Raw genomic sequence first — 27,470 nt, 5'->3', positions numbered from 1 at the left:
CTTTTTACTAGATATCTGATGTAGAGAAAGCATACCCTGTCCAGATACAGGAGAATCTCCCAAAAGTGGATGACAAGTTCAGTCATGACTGTGACGAGATGGACACCTACAAAATACAAGCCAAAACACTTTCACAAAAATTTGAAAGAATCACAGGTTATTATTAAAGCAACTTATTTCCCATGAGAGAAAATCCCATGACAATGAGTTGAGAGCTCTGTTGGCTAAGACACATCTTTGTACCTTAAGAAAAGGAAATGTGAGGCCGTGCGCGGTGGCTCACGCCTATAATCCCAGCACTTTGGGAGGCCAAGGTGGGTGGATTACTAGATCAGGAGATCGAGACCACCCTAGCTAATACAGTGAAACCCCGTCTCTAGTACAAATACAAAAGAATTACCCGGGTGTGGTGGCGGGCGCCTGTAGCCCCAGCTACTCAGGAGGCTGAGGCAGGAGAATGGCATGAACTGGGGAGGCGGAGCTTGCAGTGAGCTGAGATCCCGCCACTGCACTCCAGCCTAGGAGACAAACCGAGACTCCATCTCAAAAAAAAAGAAAAGAAAAAAGAAAAGGAAATGTGGGCTGGGCATGGTGGCTCACGCCTGTAATCCCAGCACTTTGGGAGGCTGAGGTGGGTGCATCACAAGGTCAGGAGTTCGAAACCAGCCTGGCCAGCATGGTGAAACCCTGTCTCTACTGAAAATACAGGAAAAAAAAAAAAAAAAAAAAAACTAGCCAGGCATGGTGGCACACGCCTGTAGTCCCAGCTACTTGGGAGGCTGAGGCAGGAGAATTGTTTGAACCTGGCAGGCAGAGGTTGCAGTGAGCCGAGATTGCACCCCTGCACTCCAACCTGGGTGAGAGAGCGAGACTCCATCTCAAAAAAAAAAAAAGAAAAGGAAAGGAAATGCAACTTGTTGAATACATAGTGTGAAGATAAAATAAAAAAGAAAATGCATATCTGACACCAAAAAAAAAAATGAAGAAAATGTAACATTTTCAAAAATATACTCATGTCCCTGATCTTGCAAATGGGGTATTTGTCAGAAGCACCACCAGGGCATCCTCTGGATTTCCACATCCCCAAAGAAAGAGAAGCAGCTTCCACTATAAAAAAGAATGAGATCCCATCATTTGCAACAGTATGAATGGAACCAGAGGTCATCATGTTAAGTGAAATAAGCCAGGCACAGAAAGACAAACATTGCATGTTCTCACTTAATGTGGAATCTAAAAATCAAAATAATTGAACTCATGGATATAGAAAGTAGAAAGATGGTTACCAGAAGCTGGGAAGCGAGTGGGGAGTTGAGGGGAGGTGGGGAAGGTTAATGGACACAAAAAAAATGGAATTAATAAGACTTACTATTGACAGGGTGACTATACTCAATAACAACTTAATTGTACATTTTAAAGTAAAGAGTGTAATTATATTGTTTATAACTCAAAAGATAAATGCTTAAGGGGATGGCTACCCCATTCTCCATGATGTGCTTATTTCACATTGCATGTTTGTTTCCAAACATCTCATGTATTCCATAAACTTATACAACTACTATGTACTCACAAAAAAATTAATAAAATAAATTAAAAATCAAAAAATATTTTACAAAGGAACACCAAGCTGTGACTGATGGGAGATCCAGCATTCGTCCCAAGGTCAGGATCCCAGGAGAAAGAGGCCTCTCTCAAGTCAACTCCACCCTGACTCAACAGATCCTTCACAAGGTCCACAAAGAGCATGACCTGGTGCTCCTGGTGTGGGCTGCCACAGCTCAGGACTTTCTTTCTATTCAACATGCTCACTAGACCAGAGTTCCACTGGTCCAGGCTCTGGTCCTCCACCTCATCCCCTTGTCGGACCTCAGATGTTTAGAGAGTCTTAAAGCAACAGGTCCTAAGAAGAGAAATCTCTGCTCTTCCCCTGTTCCAGAAATCCAGGACACAATTGCCTAGGAATCCTTTTCACCAAGGAGCTTCCCTGGCTGGGCACATCCTCCCCATCCTCCTCTGGCCACAAGAAATGTTGGACACAAAGCACTGTCCACTCAGCCTAAAAACAAAAGTGAGTCACCCCTGGGTAGATCCCACCTCCCATTGAGCATGCTACTACAGAACCACAACCACAAGAGCCCTTTTCCTCTCTTCTACAGTAATTTTCATTTTTCTATTTTAGTTTTATCGCCAGTGATTATATCATGTATAAGATGAAAAAAGATAAGATTCTGCTTCATAATGTGCTTTGCCTATAGATTATTTCAATGACAATGCTAATAAATTAATTACTTCCATTTTATTCTATTTGTGAGTAGCATAATTACAGTTTTATGTTGTTTTTAGCAAAGCCTCTAAAATAATCCAGGAAAACAGCAACTACTTTATTCCAGCTTTCTTTTTAAATAATTTTATTTGATTCTCTATTGGTTTTATTGCCATAATTTAATGTATTAATAATTACACATCTCAAATGAAGACCTGATAGGATTACGTTTATAGGATTGCAGTTTTAAAATGTGCATGATGCAGATGCGAATCATATTTAACCCTGACAGCACAAGCTTCCTTCTCACCCCAAACTCCCTAGGGGTGTCCACTGGGAAGCCACCTTAACCTTGACTCTGAAGGGTGTCTCAGGTGGGTTTACGGGTCAAACCCAACACTCTTCACTGAGGACCAGCCCCAGGCAAAATTATGTGAACGGCTTTTTGAGGACCCCTGATTCTCTTCCCTGTTCTGTGTCCTCTCTGCCCCATCACTAGCCTGCACTGACAGTTGGAAGGACCACAAAGGCTAAGCAATCAACCCTCCCCATCTCCTCCCTGAACTGTCTCACCTTTACAACTGTGAGGCCAATGTCAGCATTTAAAAACCATAAATAAGACCACGGGCCATGCTGCTCAAAGTCCTCCAGTGCCTCCAACTTACACTGAGACTCAAATCTATGCTCTCCCGGCCCATGAGGTTGTCCATGCCCTGGTCCATGCAAGTGTATACCTACAGGCACCTCCTGTAACTCCACTGACCATGCTTTTGTCCAATTAGCATGACAGGCTCACTGAGTCTCAGAGTTTTGCACTGGGCATTTCCTCTGCTGAGAATACCTTTACCCCACATATGTGTCGGCTGCCTCCTTCATTTAGATACCAACTGTAATCCTGTCTTCTTAAAGTGCCCTTTCCTGACCACTGTAGCTTAGTGATGGTGCTTCCTCATCCCTGTCTGATATGGTTAGGCTCTCTGACCCCACCCAAATCTCATCTTGAATCCCCCTTGTAATCCCCATTACCCCATGTGTCAAGGGAGAGACCAGGTGGAGGTCATTAAATCACGGAGGCAGCTTCCCCCATACTGTTCTCATGATAGTAAGTGAGTTCGCACGGGATCTGATGGTTTTATAAGTGTTTGGTAGTTCTTCCTGTATTTACTATCCCTCCTGCCACCTTGTGAAGAAGGTGTCTTGCTTCCTGTTCACCTTCCACCATGATTGTAAGTTTCCTGAGGCCTCCCCAGCCATGCAGAATTGAGAGTCAACGAAACCTCTTTCTTTTACAAATTACTCAGTCTTGGGCAGTTCTTTATAGCAGTGTGAGAACGAACTAACACATTCTCTATTCCTTTGGTCCTGTTTATTACTTCATAGCACTCCTCCTTTCTGAATCATCTTGTTTCTGCGTTTATTCCTTGTGTATTTTCTGCATCATCCTCTGCACTGTATGGGCTGGTGCGGCAGAGAGATTCTTACTCCCTCTGTGTAGCACAAGACTCATTAATGCTGTTTATATAGAAGGCAGGGGAAGCTCAAGTTTGTGGGAAAAGAGGAAAGAGGTGTTAAAGGAAAAAGACATGGCAGGATAGCCACTGGCCTCCTGCACCACAGTGTTGAGCAGGGCAGAGCTTGGGTGCTTTTGTGTTAAAGGAAAAGCTACTGGTCCTCAGAGGCTGAGATTATTTCACTGACCTGGATTGTCCTTAACAATACAAGGAACCTGCAAGTGCTTAACAATCAGCTCTTCCCTGGGTATTATCACTCATATTCCTGAGGCCCACAACTCACAACACATAGAATTCCTCTCCCCATCCCTTTTGTAAACCTGGACCGGGAGTTGGAAGGGACCTCAGACACCAAGCTGCTAGCTTTCCTGCATTGCCCCCTCTGATATGGTTTGGCTCTGTGTCCCCACCCAGATCTCCTCTCAAATCGTAATCCCCATGTGTTGAGGGAGGTAACTGATTGGATTACGGGGGCAGCTTTCCGCATGCTGTTCTTGTGACAGTGAATGGATGCTCACTAGATCTAATGGTTTTATAAATGGTAGTTTTTCCTACCATTTATAAATGGGAGGCACTGGGAGGCTCTCATTAAGGATTTGGGAAAGTGAGCAAGAAATGGACAAGTGAATCTAGTGAGAAGACCTCTGAGATCTCACACCTGCCCACACATCAGAGTAAGGCTGTTCTGGGCCTCCCGGGGCAGGACCCACACACCTGGGGGTACTTCCTTGGTGCCTACCTAGGACCCAGGTGCTCCCAATTGCCTGAACATTCCCTCAGACACCCTGGCTTTTCTCTAGAGTCTGCACCACCCTTATATGTGGGTTTCTCACTGGCTCCTTTGTGTCCAGCCCCTGCCAGTGAGTCTTAAGATTCTATGTCAATGGGGATGATGGGGATGAATGGTAAGGCCAGTTGCAGGTAAAAGAGGAAGAAGATGCTTAAGAAAAGATAAATGGCTGGGTAGCAAATTGCTTACTGAACCACAGTTGAGCACCAAAGAGCTTAAGGGTTTTTGTGTTTATGAAAAGGCCTCTGAACCCCAGGGATCCAGGTCATTTGACTGGCTTGAGTAATTCCTAGTGAGGAGGCAGCCATGCAGAGGCATTTATCAGCTCTTGCCTGATTGCGTTTGCAAATATTTGTGAGGCACCCAATGCCTGAAGCACAGAGTGCCATATAAATTTACGCCATGTTTTGTTTATCCCAGTTAACTTCCCATATGGCTAATCTCTACTACAGGAATTACATTCAAACATCAGGAAGCTGGCTTTCAAACAAGCTCTGAATCACACAACTTGGAGAAGTGGTTGACAGCTCAGGTGCAGAGCCAGATGCCTGGGAACTAGTCTCATTCTGCACCTTCCCTGCTGTGTACCTTGGACCTGTTACTTAATTAACATTCTGGTTCCTTGACTTTCTCATCTCTAAAATAAATGAAAGTTGTATAGGCTAAATGAAATGAATTCATTTTAAACTCTTAGCACATGTTAAATCTCTGTGTGATTTGCTGTTTTTAGCATCATATTCTTTTTTATTTATTTACTTATTTCTTTATTGATACGGAATTTTGCTCTTGTTGCCCAGGCGAGAGTGCAATGGCATGATCTTGGCTCACTGCAACCTTCGGCTCACTGCAACCTCCACCTCCCAGGTTCAAGCGATTCTCCTACCTCAACCTCCTAAGTAGCTGGGATTACAGGCATGTGCCACCACACCTGGCTAATTTTGTATTTTTTAGTAGAGACGGGGTTTCTCCAGATTGGTCAGGCTGGTCTTGAACTCCCAACCTCAGGTGATCCTCCCACCTCGGCCTCCCAAAGTGTTGGGATTACAGGCGTGAGCCACCGCGCCCGGCCAGTATCATATTCTAAGGTGATGATAAACTTGGCATTGAATCCAGGACCTCTGCTCCCACATCTTTTTCACTTTCCAAGATCTGAAAAATTGCTGTTCTTTAAGCTGTGTTCAACTTGTACACTGTTTGGAAATGTGGAGAGTATGAGGACCTCTCATGGTGAGAAATTGTAAATATCATTCACATGAAGAAGGGTCCCTAGTGATTGTGAATAGGCATCTGCTTTGCCCAGTTGTGTGCAGGTTGGAAGCATGGACCACGCCTTTCAAGGGGCAGATCCAAGCCCCAGTGGGCACAGGGAAAGGGAAGGGCTCAGCAGGAAATCTTGAATACCAGATGGCAAAAACAACCCCCAGGGCTCTGGAAAATTAAGGGTAAAAGGGGGCATTTCAGGCTCACTGTGAGTGATAAAGGAATGCAGGGAAAGTCACTAATTCATGCAACCCCTATTAGAACGCCAAGGGCATACTTTCTGGGTATTGGCAAAATGTGGAGCTCACTGTCAGAATAAATGGGAGGGTATAATTAAGGGAATGTACAGCTGGAATAACAGCTGAAACCCAGTGAGTGTTCAAATCCAGTAATTCACGTCACCACCGTCTGAGTATCATATAATGCCATCATTCGACTCTGAGCCTTTTTGTGTTCAGAATGCAGTGATTTTTCTGCCTCACAACTGGCCATTGGAATCCTGCAGAACTTTACAGAGACCACTCACTGCTTGGTGTGGGAATTTGATAGGATTATAGTTTTCAGATGATGCTCTGTAACTGTAGATTATTTCGATGTGACTTATTTGTGCTTCCATATTATTACATTCGTAGAGAGTAATAGAGTGACAGTATTTTGTGGTTGCTAATAAGTCCATGAATAGTACAGAAACAATTTTATTTTGTCTTCTAAAATGATTTAGACTTTCGTCCCCTCTTCTGCTTATGTATCATGGCTAGTATTTCAGTAGGGATGGGATTTTGGTTGACTCCCTTTAACAAGGCCCTATAACAAGAACCTTAGAGAGAATTTTACATGAGTAGTTTCACAACTAGAAAGATTTAGAATGCACGATCCTGCTCATTCATTGCGATTCACGTCAGGATTGAGGTGAAATTAGCACCTAGATGACAGTGGGATTGGAAGTCAAGAAAGGAAGCTTATTCAGTGAAAACTACATACTATTGTAGCCATTCCTGGTGCATTTGGCTCCAATTTGAGGCTATGAAGCTGCAGCCTAGAGGTCATCTTGAACTTGCACATAGCAGTGCTGAATCTGCCACTGTCCCAGTGTGTCCTTCACACACACACACGGTGCTCCTGTGGACCTCACTCAGCAGTGGCTCTTGATCAGCACTTTATGGATCCATGCCCCACATACCATGAACACACCCCACAGTGCCATGTTTCCCATCTGGTTGGGGCTGAGGAGGGCTGCAGCCCCTGTTGTAGTTTGGAGAGGATCTTCCTTCTTGATGGCCCTCTAGTCAGTGTTGAAGTCCTCCAAGCTGCAGCTCCTAAGGGACAAGAGTGTAGATGAGCCATGTAGATACCTCTGGATGTTGAAACTTGCTGTATTAGTCAGGGTTCTTCAGAGAGACTGAACCAGTAGGGTGGATGGATGGATGGATGGATGGATTGACTGAGGAGAGAGAGACAGGATATTTGTTAGGGCAATTGGGTAATATGATTATGAAGGTTGAGAAGTCCCATTACAAGCCATCTGCAAGCTGGAGATCCTGGGATACTCCCGGAAGCTCAGTCCAAGCCCAAAGGCCTCAGAACCAGGGAAGCCAATGGTGTAGCTATCAGTCCAAAGCCAAAGACCTGAGAACCCAGGGCGTCACGGGCATAAGTCCTGATGCTCAAAGGCTGAGGAGCATGGAGTTCAGATGTCTGAGGCAGGAAAAGAAACAAAATAAGTGGAGAGAGAGATCAACTCTTCTTTTCTCTGTTTTTGGTCTATCGGGGTCCCCATCTTATTGGATGGTGCCTGCCTACATTGAGGGCAAATCTTCCCCCACTTAATTCACTCAGATGCATATGCTAATCTCTTCTGGAAACACCCTCACTTTAGGTATTCCTTCATCCAGTCAAGTTGACACCTAAAATTAACCATCACACACTAGGGATGGAGGACATGGCCTTGTAGCCTCACAATCTTTTTTCTAAGGAGGGCTGGTCCCTTCTATTGGGAAATGAACTTTAGAAACCAAGATATGAGTACCATCTGTGCTCATTACTACTGAGGTGTCATTGTTTCCAGAACTTTTTAATAGACAAAGCTATGAAATAAACACACACACACATATACACACACATTATGAATTCATACTAATAACCCTAATTCCAGTCAATACCCTGGGACTGGTCCTCTCTTCCCTCTTTCATATCTGTAACTTCTTTTTCCAATAATGGGGCCCTATTTCCCAACAACTGCAATATATTTAATCATGCTCTAAGTTATATAATATATATAAAAGACACTTCAGTGGCTCACACCTGTAATCCTAGCACTTTGGGAGGCCAAGGCAGGCAGATCACAAGGTCAGGAGTTTGAGACCAGCCTGGCCAACATGGTGAAACCCTGTCTCTACTAAAAATACAAAAATTAGCCAGGCATGGTGGCAGGCACCTGTAATCCCAGCTATTCGGGAGGCTAAGGCAGGAGAATCACTTGAACTCAGGAGGTGGAGGTTGCAGTGAGCCGAGTTCGTGCCATTGTACTCCAGCCTGGGTGACAAGAGCAAGACTTCGTCTCAAAAAACAAAAACAAAAAAACTACTTCAGAATTGCTACACTCATATCCCTTCAAAAAACAGACTTATCAAATGTCCTTAAGAATTCTTGCCGGGCGCGGTGGCTCACGCCTGTAATCCCAGCACTTTGGGAGGCCGAGGCGGGCGGATCACAAGGTCAGGAGATCGAGACCACGGTGAAACCCCGTCTCTACTAAAAATACAAAAAATTAGCCGGGCGCGGTTGTGGGCGCCTGTAGTCCCAGCTACTCGGGAGGCTAAGGCAGGAGAATGGCGTGAACCCGGGAGGCGGAGCTTGCAGTGAGCCGAGATCGCGCCACTGCACTCCAGCCTGGGCGACAGAGCGAGACTCCGTCTCAAAAAAAAAAAAAAAAAAAAAAAATTCTTGAGGTTTTTTTTTTTTTTTCATTCAAGAAACATTAATGATTTACCAAGAACCAGGCACTATAAGAGGTGTTTGCACCTGTTTGATCTCATGACACTCAGGTAAACACTGAGGTCATTATTTTTATTGCACAGATTGGAAAGCAGGCTGGGAGAGGTAAAATTAAGTCCTGTGGCCCTGAGTAGGCAGTAACAGTGCTCATAGTGTCAGACTCAGGTCTTCTAACTGTAGATAGCATCCTCACCACTCTTGCCTGGCTGCCCTCTCTGTTAGTTTCCCAGCAGTGGCTTCCGAAAGCTGAAGGAAAGAAGCCTCAAATTGGACTTCATAAAAGGCTGCATTGTGATGGTTTTCTTAGAAGCCAGGGTTTGGCTTTACAGTGTTAGAAATTCAATACCTGACCATTCCACTTGTCCAGGATAACCAAATGCTAGAAACAGTCATTCGTCCTCTGGTGTAGCCAGGTGCACACCTATCAAAGATTAGGCACCAGAAAATGAACATTAATTACCAAAGTGTGGCTTACAAGGCACAAGACACAAACAAAAAAAGGTTGGTTGATCTTAAGGAATGTGGGATCTAGACTATGCCTGTTGGTTGATTCCTATTGCCCAAGAAAAACCCTCTCCAATAACTTTTTAATAACTAGACACTTAAAATAGTCAGGTTTCATCTCTGCCTGAGACAGCTCCAGAGGACACACCACAGCAAATTCTGTTCTTTCTCTACTCCTCCTTTTCTTACCAGGGCAGCTCTGGAAATATAGCTGAGAAAGCTTATTATTTTCCTAAACAATAGATAGCTAAGAAAGTTCATTATTTTTTCTTAAACATGTTTTTTTTTTCTATTCTCTTTTTTTATAGGTGTGTTTGCTTAAAAGAACTCCAAATGACCCAGAGAGCTGCAGGAGCTTCAGGACCCTTCCCCAGTTGCCAGAGGACAAGAAGTCAGCTCAAGGCTGGGGCAAACTGGAACCAGCAACTGCTTGTTACTTTTAGATCATTAACATGTCATCTTAATACTAAACTCCCCACCTATAGGAGAAAATCACCACCATTTACCGAAAGTACCTGGTATGAAAAGGTATGTTTATGAGCTATACCAGCTTGTCCAGGGTTCTTCTCTTCACATGATTACATACCTCCCCACCCCACATCTAACTCCTCACAATTCCCCCAGCTTCCCATCTCTAGTGGAAAAGCTGCTTTTATTTATTTATTTATTTATTTAGAGACGGAGTCCCGCTTTGTCACCCAGGCTGGAGTGTAGTGGCACATCTCAGCTCACCACAACCTCTGCCTCCCAGGTTCAAGCAATTCTCATGCCTCAGCCTCCCAAGTAGCTGGGATTACAGGCACCTGCTACCACACCCAGCTAGTTGTGTTTTTTTTTCATTTTTAGCAGAGACACAGTTTCGCCATGTTGGCCAGGCTGGTCTCGAATTCCTGACCTCAGGTGATCCGCTCGCCTCTGTCTCCCAAAGTGCTGGGATTACAAGTGTGAGCCACTGCACCCAGCCGGAGAAGCTGTCTTTAGAGCAAAACCTCTCTCCGTCTCCATTCCTGGCCAGGAATAAAATCTACTTGCCTTCCCCCAACCTCCCCCGCAATTGAATGTTCTTTCTTTGCAACAGATGCTGAATAGGGAAAGAATTCAGTTTATCAACGACACTTTCCCTTCCTCTTTCTCCTTTTTGGTCCTCCTTCCTCCTTCCCTTTCCTTTTTTTCCTCTTCCTCATTCTTTTTAGATTCCATGGTGACTGTGTCACTTCTGTCTGTATTTGTCCCTTTAGGATTTTTTAAAACATATTTTATCCTAATCTTAATAAATTCTGACTTGTGACACCTGGGAAACATTCTAATTTATGTTAGTGATGAGTGGGCATTTCAAGAGAAGAGAGTGTAACTGCCCAACAGATTCATCTTGCCTGCTGCCTAGACAGAGCCAATTTATCAAGACTGGGGAATTGCAAGAGAAAGAGTAATTCATGCACAGCCGGCTGTGTGGGAGACCGGAGTATTATTATTACACAAATCAGTCTCTCTGAGCTTTGGGGATCAAAGATTTTTTTTTTTTTTTTTTTTTTTTTTTTTTTTGAGACAGAATCTCACTCTGTCGCCCAGGCTGGAGTGCAGTGGCACGGTCTCGGCTCATTGCAAGCTCCGCCTCCTGGGTTCACGCCATTCTCCTGCCTCAGCCTCCCAAGTAGCTGGGACTACAGGCGCCCGCCACCACACCTGGTTAATTTTTTTTTGTATTTTTAGTAGAGACAGGGTTTCACCGTGTTTGCCAGGATGGTTTCGATCTCCTGACCTCGTCATCCACCCATCTCGGCCTCCCAAAGTGCTGGGATTACAGGCGTGAGCCACCGCGCCCAGCCCGGGATCAAAGATTTTAAGGATAATGTGGTGGTGGGTGGGGCGCCAGTGAGCTAGGAGTGCTGATTGGTCAGGTCAGAGATGGAATCAAAGGGAGTTGAAGCTGTCTTGCACTGAGTTAGTTCCTGGGTGGAGGCCACAAAATCAGATGAGCCTGCTTATCAATCTGGGTGATGCCAGCTGATCCATCAAGTACAGGGTCTGCAAAATATCTCAAGCACTGTTCTTGGCTGTACAATAGCGATGTTATTCCCAAAAGCAACTTGGGGAGGGTCAGAATCTTGTAGCCTCCAGCTGCATGGCTGCTACTTAGCCTCCAGCTGCCTGACTCCTAAACCATAATTTCTAATACTGTGGCTAATTTGTTAGTCCTACAAAGGCAGTCTAGTCCTCAGGCAAGACAGAGTTTTGTTTTGGGAAAGGGCTGTTATCATCTTTGTTTTAAATTAAGTTCCTCCCAATGTTAGTTTGGCCTACGCCCAGGAATGAATAAAGACAGCTTGGAAGTTACAAGCAAGATGAAGCTGGTTAGGTCACATCTCTGTCACTGTCTTAGGTATTATTTTGCAATGGCTATTTCAAGAGTAGTGTCTCTTTATTGGGTGTCCTCTAGTTTTTCTGACCCATATTTCTTATCTTCACTTAAATGATATCTTTTGTTATTCTTGAAGGATATATAATAATTTCTCAGGGAATTCAGGTAGGAGAGGTGAAACTGGTCACTTGTAACTAGAACTAGTAGTGGGAGAAACAGATTGACAGTGGAAGAGGCATGGTACAAATATCTCCTAAATTAGCTCTTGTGAATGGAGAAGGGAATATTTAAAATTTCTAGTGAGAGTGTAGGTGAACACAGGTTTGACTACCCGCTGCTGGAAAATTCAGATAACAAGCACTGGGGTGGTATAAAGAATGTGACTTTTATTCCAAAGCCTAGTTGAATGGAAGCAGTACAGACTCCTGCCTCAAAGGAACTGCTTCAGCTTTCTGGACAGAAAGCAGAGGCTTTAAAGGGGGATTTGGGGTGAATGGCACGCAGGGTAGGGGACAAGGAGGCGCAGGATCTACATGACTTGCTTTAATGTCTTATCTCACAGATGGTCTGGCTGGTGCCATCGTGGGCAGAGCTAGGTTATAAATTGACCATTTTCTCGAGACAATCTGCTGGGAGCAGGTGAGAGTGACAGAGAGTGTCTGGTTTGGTTCAACATTTGATCCTTAGAATTTCTAAGCAAACACATAGTTAGATAAACTTGCCATGCAGGAAGTACCTGGTAGAAAGACGGTAAAGGTTATAATTGCATCCCTAAAGAACTCACAGGTGAACACACAGGGAAAAAGAGAAAACATAAAAATAATTTTTGGTAAAGTGGAGGCCAGGCACAGTGACTCACGCCTGTAATCCCAGTACTTTGGGAGGCCAAGGTGGGCAAATCACCTGAGGTCAGGAGTTCGAAACCAGCCTGGCTAACATGACAAAACCCTGTCTCTACTAAAATACAAAAATTAGCCAGGCGTGATGGCAGGTGCCTGTAATCCCAGCTACTTGAGAGGCTGAGGCAGGACAATCACTTGAACCTGGGAGCCAGAGGTTGCAGTGAGCCAAGATCACACCATTCCACTCCAGCCTGGGTGACAGAGTAAGACTCCGTCTCAAAAAAACAAAAAAGAAAGAAAAATGGGGTACTCGATGACAACTCCTCACTGTCAAATTCCACTCAATTGCTTTGGGATTTGAGTGTCCTATTCATTTTGGCTACTTTCTGCTGAAAGGAGGCATAGCTGTAGGGCATCAAAATGGAATCTGCTTACTTGAAGTTGGAAATATTCTCAAGTTTACAGCAGGATCTTGCTGAAGCATTATGATGAGGGGATCCAAGAGTTTCTGAGGACATTTGTCTTGCATCCCCATACAGAGTGTGTAACAGCAATAAAAGCCACAGAAGCTGGAGAGGTCACTGTGCAGAATATTAATTATATTATAGATAAAAGTCTTCCATGCACTAGGAAGCTGACTACATCGTAGGGTCCTGATAGGGGACATCTATAACAGAAATATGGAAATCTAATGCATGGATAGCTTGAGTTATCATGTGAGAATAATATGGTATTATATATAATACTCAGCCTTAATTAATGCACAAGTACTGCCCTGGGCAGTAGTCAGGCTGTCTAAAGCCCTATAACTTAACGACGTTATGGCATTAGACATGGCATTAGTTTGCTTGTGCATGTCTTGTACGACTGAGGATATGTTTCTGGAGACATCTGAGAAGTACACACAGCATTTAGTCTTGATTATAGTGCACGGTCCCAACTGTGAATTGTACCCTGAGTTCCTAGGGTGATACAACAGGTTGATTAAATATACATATTTAACAAGTTATAGGAGGAGTTATAAGTATTCATGAAGGTGGTCCTGAGACATGTGTATTGAACAAATATAACATATGACTCATGTTTATTTTGGGATGGAGACTTACCATTTTACTATTAGGCCTTTTATGTCAAAAAGTCTTTTCAGGACATAAAGGCATGCAAGTGTGACTTTTCTGTAAACTAGCCAGAACTGGTCCAAGGTCAGTGGTCTTTTATCAGGAGAAAGTTACTGACATTAGTTCCTTGTCTAAATAAAGCTATACTTATGACTGGTGGAACAGGGGCTGAGGATTATTTAGTCATCTTATTTCGAGGCCAGTACTTATTTGACTGCTAGAGAAGAAGAGAAAAGTTGTGGCAACTATAAACATAGTTTACTTTTTTTTTTTTTTTGAGACGGAGTCTCCCTGTGTCACTCAGGCTGGAGTGCAGTGGCATGATCTTGGCCTGCAAGCTCCGCCTCTTGGGTTCACGCCATTCTCCTGCCTCAGCCTCCCAAGTAGCTGGGACTGCAGGTGCCCACCACCATAGCCAGCTAATTTTTTTGTATTTTTAGTACAGACGGGGTTTCACCATATTAGGCAGGATGGTCTCAAACTCCTAACCTTGTGATCAACCCGCCTCGGCCTCCCAAAGTGCTGGGATAACAGGCATGACACACCACGCCCAGCCCATAGTTTACTTTTTTAAGGATAGGAGTGTGTGACTTCCCCTTGCCTGGCATGGTCTTAGGTCTTGTTTATAATCTGGTATTTTATTGTTATAAAGAGTTTGTTTTGCAGCCTTATAATTTTTATTTCAATATGAATGCTAATCAGCTGTGCCTGAATTCAAAAAAAGTGGGGGAAGGTTTAGCAAGGCATGTCTGACCATCTCCCACACCACCATCACTTCTCATCATTGCCTGAACTAGTTTTTCAAGTTTTTTAGGTGGGGAGGGTCCTGTCTGGCCAAGAGGGAGTTAAGGCAAACTAAAAATGACCTGAGAAGGACTCCATACTTCTGTATTTGAGTCCTTGTGGAGGAACTGTAACTTAATAGACAAAATTGAAAACTAACTTAGGAGTATGCACCTGTAACAGTAGCTGAGCCTTGGCCAATCCCAGCAGCCATACTTCAACCACTCATACACTGCTGAGTGTTCAAACTGTGTTCAAATAGGGCAAACGCCAACCTGTAACCAATCCAGCTGTTTCTGTATCTCACTTCCAATTTCTGTGTGTCACTTCCCTTTTTTGTCTATAAATTTGTTCTGACCATGAGGCATCCCTGGAGTCTCTCGGAATTTGCTGTAATTGTGGGGCTGCCTGATTCACAAATCATTCATTGCTCAATTAAACTCCTTTAAATTTAATTTGGCTGAAGTTTTCCTTTTAACAAAGGCAAGTCCATTCAGTCAGTGGGGGTTTCAGATTTTTGTTTTGTTTTGAGACAGGGTATCATTCTGTCATCCAAGCTGGAGTGTAGTGGTGTGATCATGGCTCACTGCAGCCTTGACCTCCTCAGCTCAAGTGATCCTCCCATCTCAGCCTCCTGAGTAGCTGAGACCACAGGTGCACACCACTATGGCCAGCTCTTTTTTTGGGGGGGGGCAGAGACAGAGTCTCACTATGTTGCCCAGGCTGGTCTTGAACTCCTGGGTTCAAGTGATCCGCCTGCCTCAGCTTCCCAAAGTGCTGAGATTACAGGCATGAACCACCACACCCAGCCCAGCATGAATTTTTTTTCAGTTTAGAGTCCCCTCTTTTGTCAAGATATGCCAGAGGCCATATCAATGGCCAAGCTTTTATTTTGTCTTATATTGATGCTGCAGTGGTGTGCTACCTTCCCTGGGTAGCATATCATGTCCCTCAGTGGGACCCCTGTGGCCAAGAGACTTAGAGTCAAAAGACTTATCACCAATTAAATGTTCTAGGCCAGATGGGAATGGAGGTGGGCAGGCACTTATTAACCTTAAAACCCCTTTTATGCAATGTAAGAGCCAAAAACTAAAAGCAAAAAGGCCAGGTTATAAAATGGACTTATCTATGAATTTTATGCATTGAACTTTTGTAATCTTGGCTTGTAACAAGTAGTTGTACAAAACATAAGTATTTTTGTTTAGCTATTTAGGCATGTGTGCCCATTCTTGATTTGGAGGGTCTCAATTAATTTTTTCCCTCAAGACCAGCCCTTACAATCTCATACATCTACCTTCTCCACAATACTCCCCGGGCTTGGAAGGATTGAACAGTTTCACATTTTGGAAGGAAAGTAAAACCTTTAAAAAATTACCAACACTTTAAACAAAAAGGTCATAAATCTTGCCTAGTTCCAAGAATGACAGGAAAGGAAGCCCACAGGTAGCTAAATATTTAAATTATATTATTTCAGACACAGGCAAAATTATTAAGCAAATCTTTATGTTTTTGGATATAGACCTTTCCCTATGTCTCATGAAAGCAGTTTACTTTGCCACCTTTCCCCAGGTTTAAAGACGAGGCTTCCATTAACTTGAGTTTGGTGTCAGATACTGGCAGGAGTTGGTGCCCTTAGAAATGATACATGTATCCAGGAGTCAAAGCCCTTTAACTTCGCAGCACAAGGATTAGCTGATAGCACCTGGTGAGGACTTTTTCAAGGGATTGGAGGTGGTGATACTGGAGTTCATGACCTGACTGGAAGCTGTAAAAATATTTTATAACCTTGCAGTGATTCATTGGTATAACTTTGCTAAACCCCAGCAATAAGTCAGAGATTGAACTTAGGATTCAATTTTGAAGACGTCTATCAAAGATGTGAAAAAGCTTAAAACATATGATCAAAACAGAACCACAGGTTCTTGTAAAACAATAGTTGTTCATTTATCCAAAGTGATAATTAAAAGACTTTAGGCCGGGCGCGGTGGCTCAAGCCTGTAATCCCAGCACTTTGGGAGGCCGAGACGGGCGGATCACGAGGTCAGGAGATCGAGACCATCCTGGGTAACACAGTGAAACCCCGTCTCTACTAAAAATACAAAAACTTAGCCGGGCGAGGTGGCAGGCGCCTGTAGTCCCAGCTACTCGGGAGGCTGAGGCAGGAGAATGGCGTGAACCCGGGAGGCGGAGCTTGCAGTGAGCTGAGATCCGGCCACTGCACTCCAGCCTGGATGACAGAGCGAGACTCCGTCTCAAAAAAAAAAAAAAAGACTTTAAAGGCAATACAGAAGGTTACATGAGTGTAAAAACTAATTATTTCAAATCTCAGGTGATTTTTAAGCAATTAAAAACTCAAAGACAATATATGAGGCCAGGCACAGTGGCTCATGCCCTGTAATCCCAGCACTTTGGGAGGCCAAGGCAGGCAGATGACAAGGTCAGGAGATCGAGACCATCCTGGCTAACACAGTGAAACCCCATCTCTACTAAAACTACAAAACATTAGCCAGGTATGGTGGCACATACCTGTAGTCCCAGTTACTTGGAAGGCTGAGGAGAATCGCTTGAACTCAGGAGGCAGAGGCTGCAGTGAGCGGAGATCGCACCACTGCACTCCAGCCTGGGTGACAGAGCATGACTCTGTCTCAGAAAAAAAAAAAAAGAAAAATGAAAGAAAGAACATGTGAACTATCTTGATAAAATGTAAAACCTTGTTTCTTAAGCCAGTTATCAAAAAGGCAAAGAAAAACCTCTTTCATGTGACTTCTCTTCCTCATGGGAAGCCAGTTTAGATCATCTGGAAGACAAACTTGATTTTAAAAGTACTTGGATTTAATTGGACACAGAAAGAATATGTTCGAGTTTATGAATATATCAGGGAAATACATGACTCTTAGTAAATGCATGGGAAGTTCCCCGATTATATTGAAAATTGAGACACATCAAGGAAAGTCAAGTGTATAGAATCAAGTTATACTAGGGAAAAACACTGATTTTATGGAACGCTAAGGTAAAAATATTTCAGCATCAGGCCACGACAACAGTTGGAACCAGAGAAGAAAATTTACAGGAGCTGATGAAAAAGCTGAAGGAGAGAGTTATCATCTCACACCATTTTAAGGGGCAAAAAAAGCTGAAGGCAGTGAAACAACAGTTGATACTAATATCAACTGTTTTTTAAGATACTAATCTGAGAAGTTTTTTAAACAATAAGTTATAGAATTGAAACACAACATTTCTTGTAATCTTATTAAGAGCAAATCAACATCTTAAGAAAATGTTGTTTTAACATAGGGGACCATTCTTTAGAAAGGTTATTATAAATAATTCCCTGTTAATTAGAGCTAAATTAATCACATACAAAATTCCTTTTATAAACTCCCCTTCATGAACTTTATCACAACTAACACAGACCATCTATGACATCCTTTGACTTTCTGACTTGCCCTGTGCTACCTCTTTCTTAAATAACCAGTCATTTTACTTTAGGACAAGCATTTACCATACAAGATTGTTTCTCAGATAAAAGTACTCTTTTTTCTTTATAATTTACCTTACCAAAAAGACATCTTCTTATCCATATCTTTCTTCACATCTCTCTTTCCTACTTACTGGTAACTTTCTACTTTGTTTCATAAATAACCTTTTCAAATCCATAATTCAAATAAACTCTTAGAAAAGTTTTAACTTAGACAAAATTATTCTTTTTCTCAATAAGAACACATCTTCTTTGACATATTTTATATAAATCTAGGAAGCAAGAAACCCTGAACTCCCTGTTGAATATTAACATTTTATAGATGAGAACTATTCCACATATAATAACCCTTTCTTAATTAGAAATGACCCAGATATCCAATAAGCATCCTAAATTCTTTTAAGATTTTAAACTATACAAAAAGTTCATTTACAAGCATTTATCTCATTTACATGTACTCAATTCTTCCATTTTTAATAGCACATCTAGATTACTTTTGAAAACTGAGCTATTACACAAAGGTAATTCTATTAGTTTGTTCTCTCATTGTTGTAAAGAAATACCTGAGACTGGGTGATTTATAAAGAAAAGAGGTTTAATTGGCTCATGGTTCTGCAGGCTGTCCAGGAAGCATGATGCTGGCAACTGCTTGACTTCTAGGGAGGCCTCAGGAAACTTATAATCACGGCAGAAGGCAAAGGGGGAGCAGGCACATAACATGACCAGAGCAGAAGGAAGAGAGAGAGTGAGGAGGAGCCACACGTTTTTAAATGACCAGATCTCATGAGAACTAACTGTCATGAGGACAGAACCAAGCAGATGGTGCTAAACCATTTATGAGACACCTACCCCCATGATCAAATTGCCTCCTACCCGGCTCTCCCTCCAATATGGGGATTACATTTCAACATGAGATTTGGATGGGGACACACATCCAAACTGTATCAGTAGTATATAATTATTTAAAGTTATTTCTCTGTTTACCATTTTTAAAGGCTGTGAACATAAGATATTTACATAAGAACATTAAAGTTACATCCAAGCATTTTGTCAATAACTAAGAAGATTTAACTGTTTTCATTGAACAAATAATACTAAATTAGTCTTATTCATCCAAAAATCAGATAAACAAAGATTATTCTGGTTTTGGCTGGGTTTACAGTCTTATAACGTTTATATATCAAACCCTGACATCTTAATATATGACAATACAAAACCATTTGGTCAATAAACTCAGACCAAAATATGTGTTGACAATTCTGAAGACTTACCTATTTTTATCTCACCAATATTCTTAAAACTAAGTTTTATTTATCAAGGATTACTAAATTCCCATGAACCTGAAAAGCATGTGGACTTAATTTATGAGTACTCACTTATAAGCCAATTTAGTAGCTTGCTAAACACAAAATATATGTACATAGACATAAATATATATAAACACACATATACACACACAAAGGTCCAATAGCTTTTACTTTGGAATTCTAGCTAACAATACAAACTCGCCATTTTATAAAAGATAGCCAGATGCACATTATTCTTTGATGAAATTGAAACCTGTTTTATGGCTGAACTTTGTTTGCCACAATATATAATCCAATGAAAACAGTGAACCAAAATTTGGGTAAGGCCAAGGCAGGAGGATTACTTGAGATAAGAGTTCAAGACCAGACTGAGCAACATAGCAAGAACCCCATCTCTATGAACAACTTTTTAAAACTAGCTGAGCATGGTGGCACACATCCGTAGTCCTAGCTACTTGGAGGGTTGAGGCAGAAGGACTGCTTGAGCCCAGGAGATGGAGGCTGGAGTGAGCTATGACCACACCCCTGCATTCTAGCCTGGGCAATGAAGCGATACCCTGTCTCAATAAATAAATAAATAAATAAATAAATAAATAACACAAAATTTGAGTAAAGCAGTCTCTATGGCATTTTTTTTAAGTCTCTTTTATTATTTTATTTTTCCTTCCATTTCAAACAAATTTCCAATGTTTACATTCCATTTAGAGCACAAATAATGAATCTTATCTCAGCACCAGCAACTTAGTAACAGCAGATTCAACGCAGACAGTAAAGAAAAGAGAGGAAGATAGAGAGCTTTAGAAGACTCTTTTTAACTCTACAGTTAGTTGCAGGCTAACCATTTGCGCTCTTAATTTTTCTTGCTATAATTTTCCCCTTAGTTTAAAACATGCATTAAAAATGGATCATAATATGTAACTAGCTGGAATCCCAAAGAGGATGAGAGTATGAAGTTCCTGGCAGGCCTCAGCAAAGGACCCAGGCTTTAAAGGAGGGGAAAAGAAGAGAAGGAAAGAAAGAAAAGGAGATTTATGACCCTTAAAGCCACTACGTGGTGTGTGGTTGGTACCCTCACCACTCCCATTTACCTCCCATCAGGAAGAGCCACAGTATCCTAGACCTGCATGGTGTGGGATGAATCCCTCCTGCCTCCGTAAATCACTGGTCAAGTTAAACTATTTCCAACCAGACAGAGCTAAGGGTGCCTTTGGCCAAGAAGACTAAGGCTGTAGGTGGCTCTCTGAGATAATCGGGAAGATGAAGTTAAAAGTGAACAGGAAAGGAAGGAGTCAGGGCCTATACACAAAGGTCATACACTCACACAAACAAATAGAGTGCTTCCAAACAGATCCCCAGTTAAGAGGCTGGGTTTAGTCCTAAATCTCCTGCCTCAGTTCCAAATAGCTCTTCCAGATGACTGAGTCCAAACCAAGCAATGCCTCAAGGGTGCTGCAAATACAAACACAAATGCAGAAAAAGCTCAAATGTTGTTTCTGGCAGCCAAATCTAAATAGAACAGAGCCGCAGCAACACCCCAAAAGAGGCAGGGGGTGGTCAGGTATACTACAACTTGCTCACCCAGTTCCAAAGGTTGCCTTCTTCAGAGTTCATTTTCTTTGTACCAACAAAGAAAGGCCACAGGCATCATGCCAGAAGTGAAAGACAGTTTCCCAAAAACAAAAGCATCTTGGCAGCTTCAGAGAAATTCCTAATGTTCCAGCCATGGGGTCGGCTAGCCATAAGCAGCTGGTGTTCACGGGCAGCCATATGCCCTCTCCAGTAGAACCAGACCAGCAGGCTCAGGCCCCTGGAACACACAACACTCCCCGTATGGGCCACCAAAATTGTACCTGAATGCAGGTTCAGCCACTTGCAAATTTAGATAACAAGCATGAGGTTGGTAAAAGAAAGCGACTTTTATTCCAGAGCTTAGCTGAGGGGAAACAGTACAGGCTCCTCCCTTAAAGAAACCATTTCATCTTCTGGGGCAAAAAGCAGGGGCTTTAAAGGCGGACATGTCATGAATGGCATGCAGGGGCGGGGCACGAGGAGGTGCAGGGTCTGTGTGACTTGCTTCCACTTCTTAGCTAGGCGATGTTCCGGCTGGCAGCATCTGGCCAGAACTAGGTTGTAAATTGACCATTGTCCCTAGGTATTCTCCTGGTAGGGAGGAGTTCCAGACGGTGCCAGGTTTGGTTCAACACATGGTCATTAGAATTTCTAAGCAAACATTTAGTAAGATAAACTTGCCGTGCAGGAAGTGCCCGGTGGAGAGAAGGTAAAGGTTATAATGGCATTCCTAAGGAGCTGAAGAGGTGAATACACAGGAAAAAAAGAAATGGTAGGCCGGGCGCGGTGGCTCACGCCTGTAATCCCAGCACTTTGGGAGGCCGAGGCAGGCGGATCACGACGTCTGGAGATCGAGACCATCCTGGCAAACGCGGTGAAACCCCGTCTCTATTAAAAATACAAAAAATTAGCCGGGCGTGGTGGCGGGCGCCTGTAGTCCCAGCTACTCGGGAGGCTGAGGCAGGAGAATGGCGGGAACCCGGGAGGCGGAGCTTGCAGTGAGCCGAGATGGCGCCACTGCACTCTAGCCTGGGTGACAGAGTGAGACTCAGTCTCCAAAAAAAAAAAAAAAGAAAGAAAAAGAAAAAAAAGCAATGGTAAAGGTATTTTTTAAAGAAAGTAGGGTACTACTTTCTTTGGTTACAAGAGTAAAATATATATATATATGAGTAAATAGCTGAACTGAATGAAAATATTTTCCTACATCTAAAAATCTTTTATCCATGGAGGCCCTTTAAGAACAAAGATTCCACATTGTCATGGTATCTTACATTTATTGGAACCCTGTGTTGCCTTGGTTTTGTATTCTTTGAATTTGACCTTCAAAGAGACGGTCTCTGGTCACTGTTTTTTATTTCTTTAACTACTGGATTTTTTTCATAGAAATTTCTCTAGAATGGGAACTTCTTGCTCAAAGTTACAGCCAGGTATTTTCTGAGTAATTTTCTTAATCCTAGTCTTTTAACTGTCAAGCCATTATAATCCTGGTTTTGTTTGCAGGGTGACTTTTGTAATTGTTATCTTATTTGCTACGTTACATCGCAATTGCGTTCAGGTTTCTGATTAAAAAGTATATATTGTCACATAAATATTGTATTTATTAGAAGACAAAACTGCCCTGACAGCCAATAAATAGTAGTCGCTTTAATGGTACTTTCAAGATAAAATGGGAAATGTTCAACTATATCTTCTTAGGTCGCCTTAATGGTATTTAAAAAACAAATTTAGAAAAATCATCCAACTATGAATTGTCTTTTTTTTTTTTTTTTTTTGTGTGTGTGTGTGTGACAGAGTCTTGCTCTATCACCGAGGCTGGAGTGCAATGGTATTATCTCAGCTCACTGCAACCTCCTCCTCCCAGGTTCAAGCAATTCTCCTGCCTCAGCCACCCAAGTAGCTGGGATTACAGGCACCTGCCACTATGCCAGGTTAATTTTTTGTGTTTTTAGTAGAGATAGGGTTTCATCATGTTGGCCAGGCTGGTCTTGAACTCCTGACCTCAGGTGATCCACCCACCTCAGCCTCCCAGAGTGCTGGGATTACAGGGGTGAGCCACCATGCCTGGCCTAAACAATTTTATGATAAACAGAAAAATAAATTTTTGGTAAGTCAGTAAAGTTTATAAATGGGGACTTTGACTTTTGACAAATTTATTTAGAACAAATAGATTTAAGACAATATATTGATTCAGCAATTATGATAGAAGCGGTTTTCTAGTGCAGACGACTAGGCTGATACAATACATTTCTCTGTATGATTCAGTTATTTTATTTATTTATTTATTTAATTTTGAGATGAAGTCTCGCTCTTGTCCCCCAGGCTGGAGTGCAATGGCGTGATCTTGGCTCATTGCAACCTCCACCTCCCAGGTTCAAGCCATTCTCCTGCCTCAGCCTCCCAAGTAGCAGGGATTACAGGTGCCTGCCACCACGCCCAGCTAATTTCTGTATTTTTAGTAGAGAGGGAGTTTCATCATGTTGGCCAGGATGGTCTCGAACTCCTGACCTCAGGTGATCCACCCGCCTTGGCCTTCCAAAGTGCTGGGATTACAGGCATGAGCCACCACACCCAGCCATGATTCAGTTATTATGAGGACCACCGCATTTTCTCTTATTATCACAATCATCTTCTGCAAAATCAAAACCAAATTCACATAGATCTACTTCAATCTGAGAAAGCTCATTGAAAAATTAAATACAATTAAAAATAATATCAAGCCAGTATTACGCAATTTGGTTTATCTACTTTTGCTGACTTTAAGTCATCTTAAGATGTTAGGTTCTGTGACCACTTTTTAAATTAAAAAAAAAAAGTTGTATTGTTATAATAAATACCGTATAGCAGAATTTTAAGTGATATTGATCTGCATATCATTTTCCTCCCCTGGATAGTGTTAGCCACACAAAAAATAATAATATATGTGTATGATTTTGTAAGTATATCAACGCAGGATGACCTGGCTCTTGGCCCAGTTCTGCTGCATACTTAGAACTGGGATCTGGGAGTAAACCATGAGCCTCTCTGTGGGTTTGTTTATTTGCCTGACAAAGAAAGAAAGTAATCACTGACTTTATACTTCCTATAATGACAAAAAATTGTCGGGGGACACAGTGGCTCACGCCTGTAATCCCAACACTTTGGGAGGCCAAGGCCGGCAGATCACCTGAGGTCAGGAGTTCAAGACCAGCCTGGCCAACATGGCAAAATCCTGTCTCTACTAAAAATACAAAAATTAGCAGGGCATGTTGGTGCATGCCTGTAATCCCAGCTACTCAGGAGGCTGAGACAGGAGAATCGCTTGAACCTAGGAGGCGGAGGTTGCAGTGAGCCGAGATCATACCACTACACTCCAGCCTGGGCAAAAGAGCGAGACTGTCTCAAAAATAAAATAAAACAAAATAAAATACAATTGTGCCCTTTAAACAACAATCAAAATTCCATATTTAAAAAGTATGGCCAGGTGTGGTGGTGCACACCTGTGTCCCAGCTACTCGTGAGGCTGAAGCAGGGGGATCACTATGTTTGTGCTTGTGAATAGCCACTATACTCCAGCCCAGGCAATATGGCAAGACCCCCATCTCAAAAAAAGAAAAAAAGAAAAAGACAAAAGAAAAAACTAAAACGAATAAAGGAGCAGGGAGTAGAATGGTGGTTGCCAGGGGCTGGGGTGTGGGAGGAATGGGGAGATGTTACTCAGAAGGTATACAGTTTCAGTTAGATTAATAAATTCTGGAGACCTATTGTACTGCATGGTTAATGATAATATATTGTATACTTAAAAATTGCTCCTCTAGGCCGGGCGCGGTGGCTCAAGCCTGTAATCCCAGCACTTTGGGAGGCCGAGGCGGGTGGATCACGAGGTCAGGAGATCGAGACTATCCTGGCTAACATGGTGAAACCCCGTCTCTACTAAAAATACAAAAAACTAGCCGGGCGTGGTGGCGGGCGCCTGTAGTCCCAGCTACTTGGGAGGCTGAGGCGGGAGAATGGCGTGAACCCGGGAGGCGGAGCTTGCAGTGAGCCGAGATCACGCCACTGCACTCCAGCCTGGGAGACACAGCGAGACTCCGTGTCAAAAAAAAAAAAAAAAAAAATTTCTCCTCTAATCCCAGCACTTTGGGAGACTGAGGCAGGCGGATCACGAGGTCAGGAGATAGAGACCATCCCGGCCAACATGGTGAAGCTCCATCTCTACTAAAAATACAAACATTAGCTGGATGTGGTGGCACACAACTGTTGTCCCAGCTACTCGGGAGGCTGAAGCAGGAGAATCACTTGAACCCAGGAGGCAGAGGTTGCAGTGAGCCAAGATCAAGCCACTGCACTCCAACCTGGTGACAGAGTGAGACTCCATCTCAAAACAACAACAACAAAAAAAAAATTGCTAAGAGACCAGATCTTAAATGTTATCACCACATGAAAAAATGACAGTATGTGAGGTGACAATATGTTAATTGGCTCAATTGAAATCATTTCATGATATATACATATATCAAAACATCATGTATGCCATATACATATATAATTTAATTTGTCAGTTATGTCTTAATCTTGGAGTAAAAATGATAAAGGCATGGCTGGCCGCGGTGGCTCACATCTGTAATCCTGGCACTTGGGGAGGATGAAGCAGGTAGATTATTTGAGGCCAGGAGTTCAAGACCAGCCTGGCCAACATAGAGAAACCTTGTCTCTACTACAAATACAAAAAAATACTAGCTGGGTATGGTGGTACATGGCGGTAGTCCCACCTACTCAGGAGGCTGATCTATGCTTGCCTTTTTTGACAATAAAATAATATATGTCATTGTCAAGAAATAGAATGGCATGTGGTGTCCCCAAGTTCTACACTTCACTTATAAAGCAATGCATTTCTAAACCGTGATTGTACTTTGAATATTCCCTGTTGTGCAAAAAGTAACAGAAATGATGATTTGTCTTCTTCAGGCTCTCATGATTTGGGGAAGAACAAAAGAAATTTCCTAGAGAAGGTTAAAAACTAGTAGATAAATTTGATTATAATTTCAATTATTTTATTCCTATAGCATATATAAAAGAATATAAATTGAAATATACTATTAATATTTGATTAATTGTGATCATGGGCTGTCACTTATTTAAATGCAGGGATAAACAGACAATATTAGCTTAATAGGTAACTTCATTGTCTGGGTGGCTTAGCCCTTGAAAGTATTTTCTCCTAATTATATCTGTCGCTTTAGATATTTAACAATTGAACTGCTAAGTAAAGATTATGAGTCTTTACCACACTTTTTTTTTTTTTTTTTTTTTGAGACGGAGTCTCGCTCTGTTACCCAGGCTGGAGTGCAATGGTGCGGTTTTGGCTCACTGCAACCTCTGCCTCCCATGTTCAAGTGATTCTCCTGCCTCAGTCTCCTGAGTAGCTAGGATTACAGGCGCCTGCTACCACGCCTGGCTAATTTTAGTATTTTTAGTAGAGACAGGGTTTCACCAGGTTGGCCAGGCTGGTCTCAAACACCTGACTTCAGGTGATCCACCCGCCTTGGCCTCCCAAAGTGCTGGGATTACAAGCGTGAGCCACCGCTCCTAGCCATTACCACACTTTATTCGTTGTGGAGTGAGCTCCTTGACCAAAGTCAATGCTATAAGGATTAATAAGACATTCCTAAGTCCACAATAGTAATTCTGATGAAGTGTTACATTCAGGAAAGGTAAATCTGTCTCCAGAGTATCTGTTCCAATAAGAACGATGCAGTGACCCTTCCACAAAGAAAATGGTCCAGTGTAATGCATCTGTCCCTATGTTAGCACTCTAAGGACTCAGTGTTGGTTGCTGCTGCAGGTTAAGTTTGGCACTCAGCTGGGGTTGTTCAATGGCAGTGTTTGCCACATCGTGCCATGGACTACCAGTGCTCTCTTTACCACTGGAACTGGAGTCCTTATATAAAAAGAAGACGTATATATAACTTAAAGTATACCTATTTTTAGTTGTATATTTATAAGCATATATATCTCTGTAAGGTTCTGTTCTTATAGAACCACCTCCAATACCAAGGTCTGTATCATTCAGGGTTCAATCAGAGAAACAGTAGTGTTCCCAAGTCAAATCCCATAGTGAACTAGTGAGCTATATAAAACATATGTGTGTGTTTATATTATAAATATATAAATACATATACAATACACATACATACTCATACATATATAGAGAGACATATATGTGCCTTAGTCCATTTAGGCTGCTATAACAAAATACCATAGACGGGCTACTTTATAAACAACAGAAATTTCTCACAGTTCTGGAGATGGGGAAGTACAATCAGGTTTGGTGTCTGGTGAGGGCCCATTTCCTCCTGGACAGCCATCTTCTCACTCTAATCTCACATGGCAGAAGAATCACAGAGGTCTCCTCCCTCCCTCCCCCTCTCTGCTCTCTTTGATAAAGGCACTAATCCCTTTGAAGAGGACTTCACCCCCGTGACTCAACCACTTCCTAAAGGCCCCATCTCCTAATACCATTACCTTGTGGGGGAGGATATTGACCTACGAATTTTGAGGCTACATAAACATTCAGATCATAGCAATATAGAACTTACTTCTATAATTGTAGGGGCTGGATAGACAGGAATAAAGTCTGTGGCAAGCCCTTTGAAAAAGCAGTCAGAAACGCCTGAGGCACCAGCTGAGCACAGGTGGGAATTTTTTAAATTTTCATA

General features: G+C 42.4%; 2 protein-coding genes across 2 annotated transcripts in view; one reads left to right on the top strand and one right to left on the bottom strand.

Moving 5' to 3' along the window:
• CFDP1 (craniofacial development protein 1) overlaps positions 1-27,470 on the top strand; it is a 934,470-nt gene that overhangs the window by 477,004 nt on the left and 429,996 nt on the right. The window lies entirely within an intron of this gene.
• Positions 1-27,470, bottom strand: part of CNTNAP4 (contactin associated protein family member 4) — a 990,511-nt gene that overhangs the window by 804,751 nt on the left and 158,290 nt on the right. The window lies entirely within an intron of this gene.

The sequence above is a fragment of the Macaca thibetana genome, chromosome 20 (assembly GCF_024542745.1).
Source record: "Macaca thibetana thibetana isolate TM-01 chromosome 20, ASM2454274v1, whole genome shotgun sequence".
In the NCBI taxonomy this organism is placed as follows: Eukaryota; Metazoa; Chordata; class Mammalia; order Primates; family Cercopithecidae; genus Macaca; species Macaca thibetana.
Note: the sequence above shows the minus strand (reverse complement) of the source record. Positions and strands in the feature narration are given on the sequence as shown.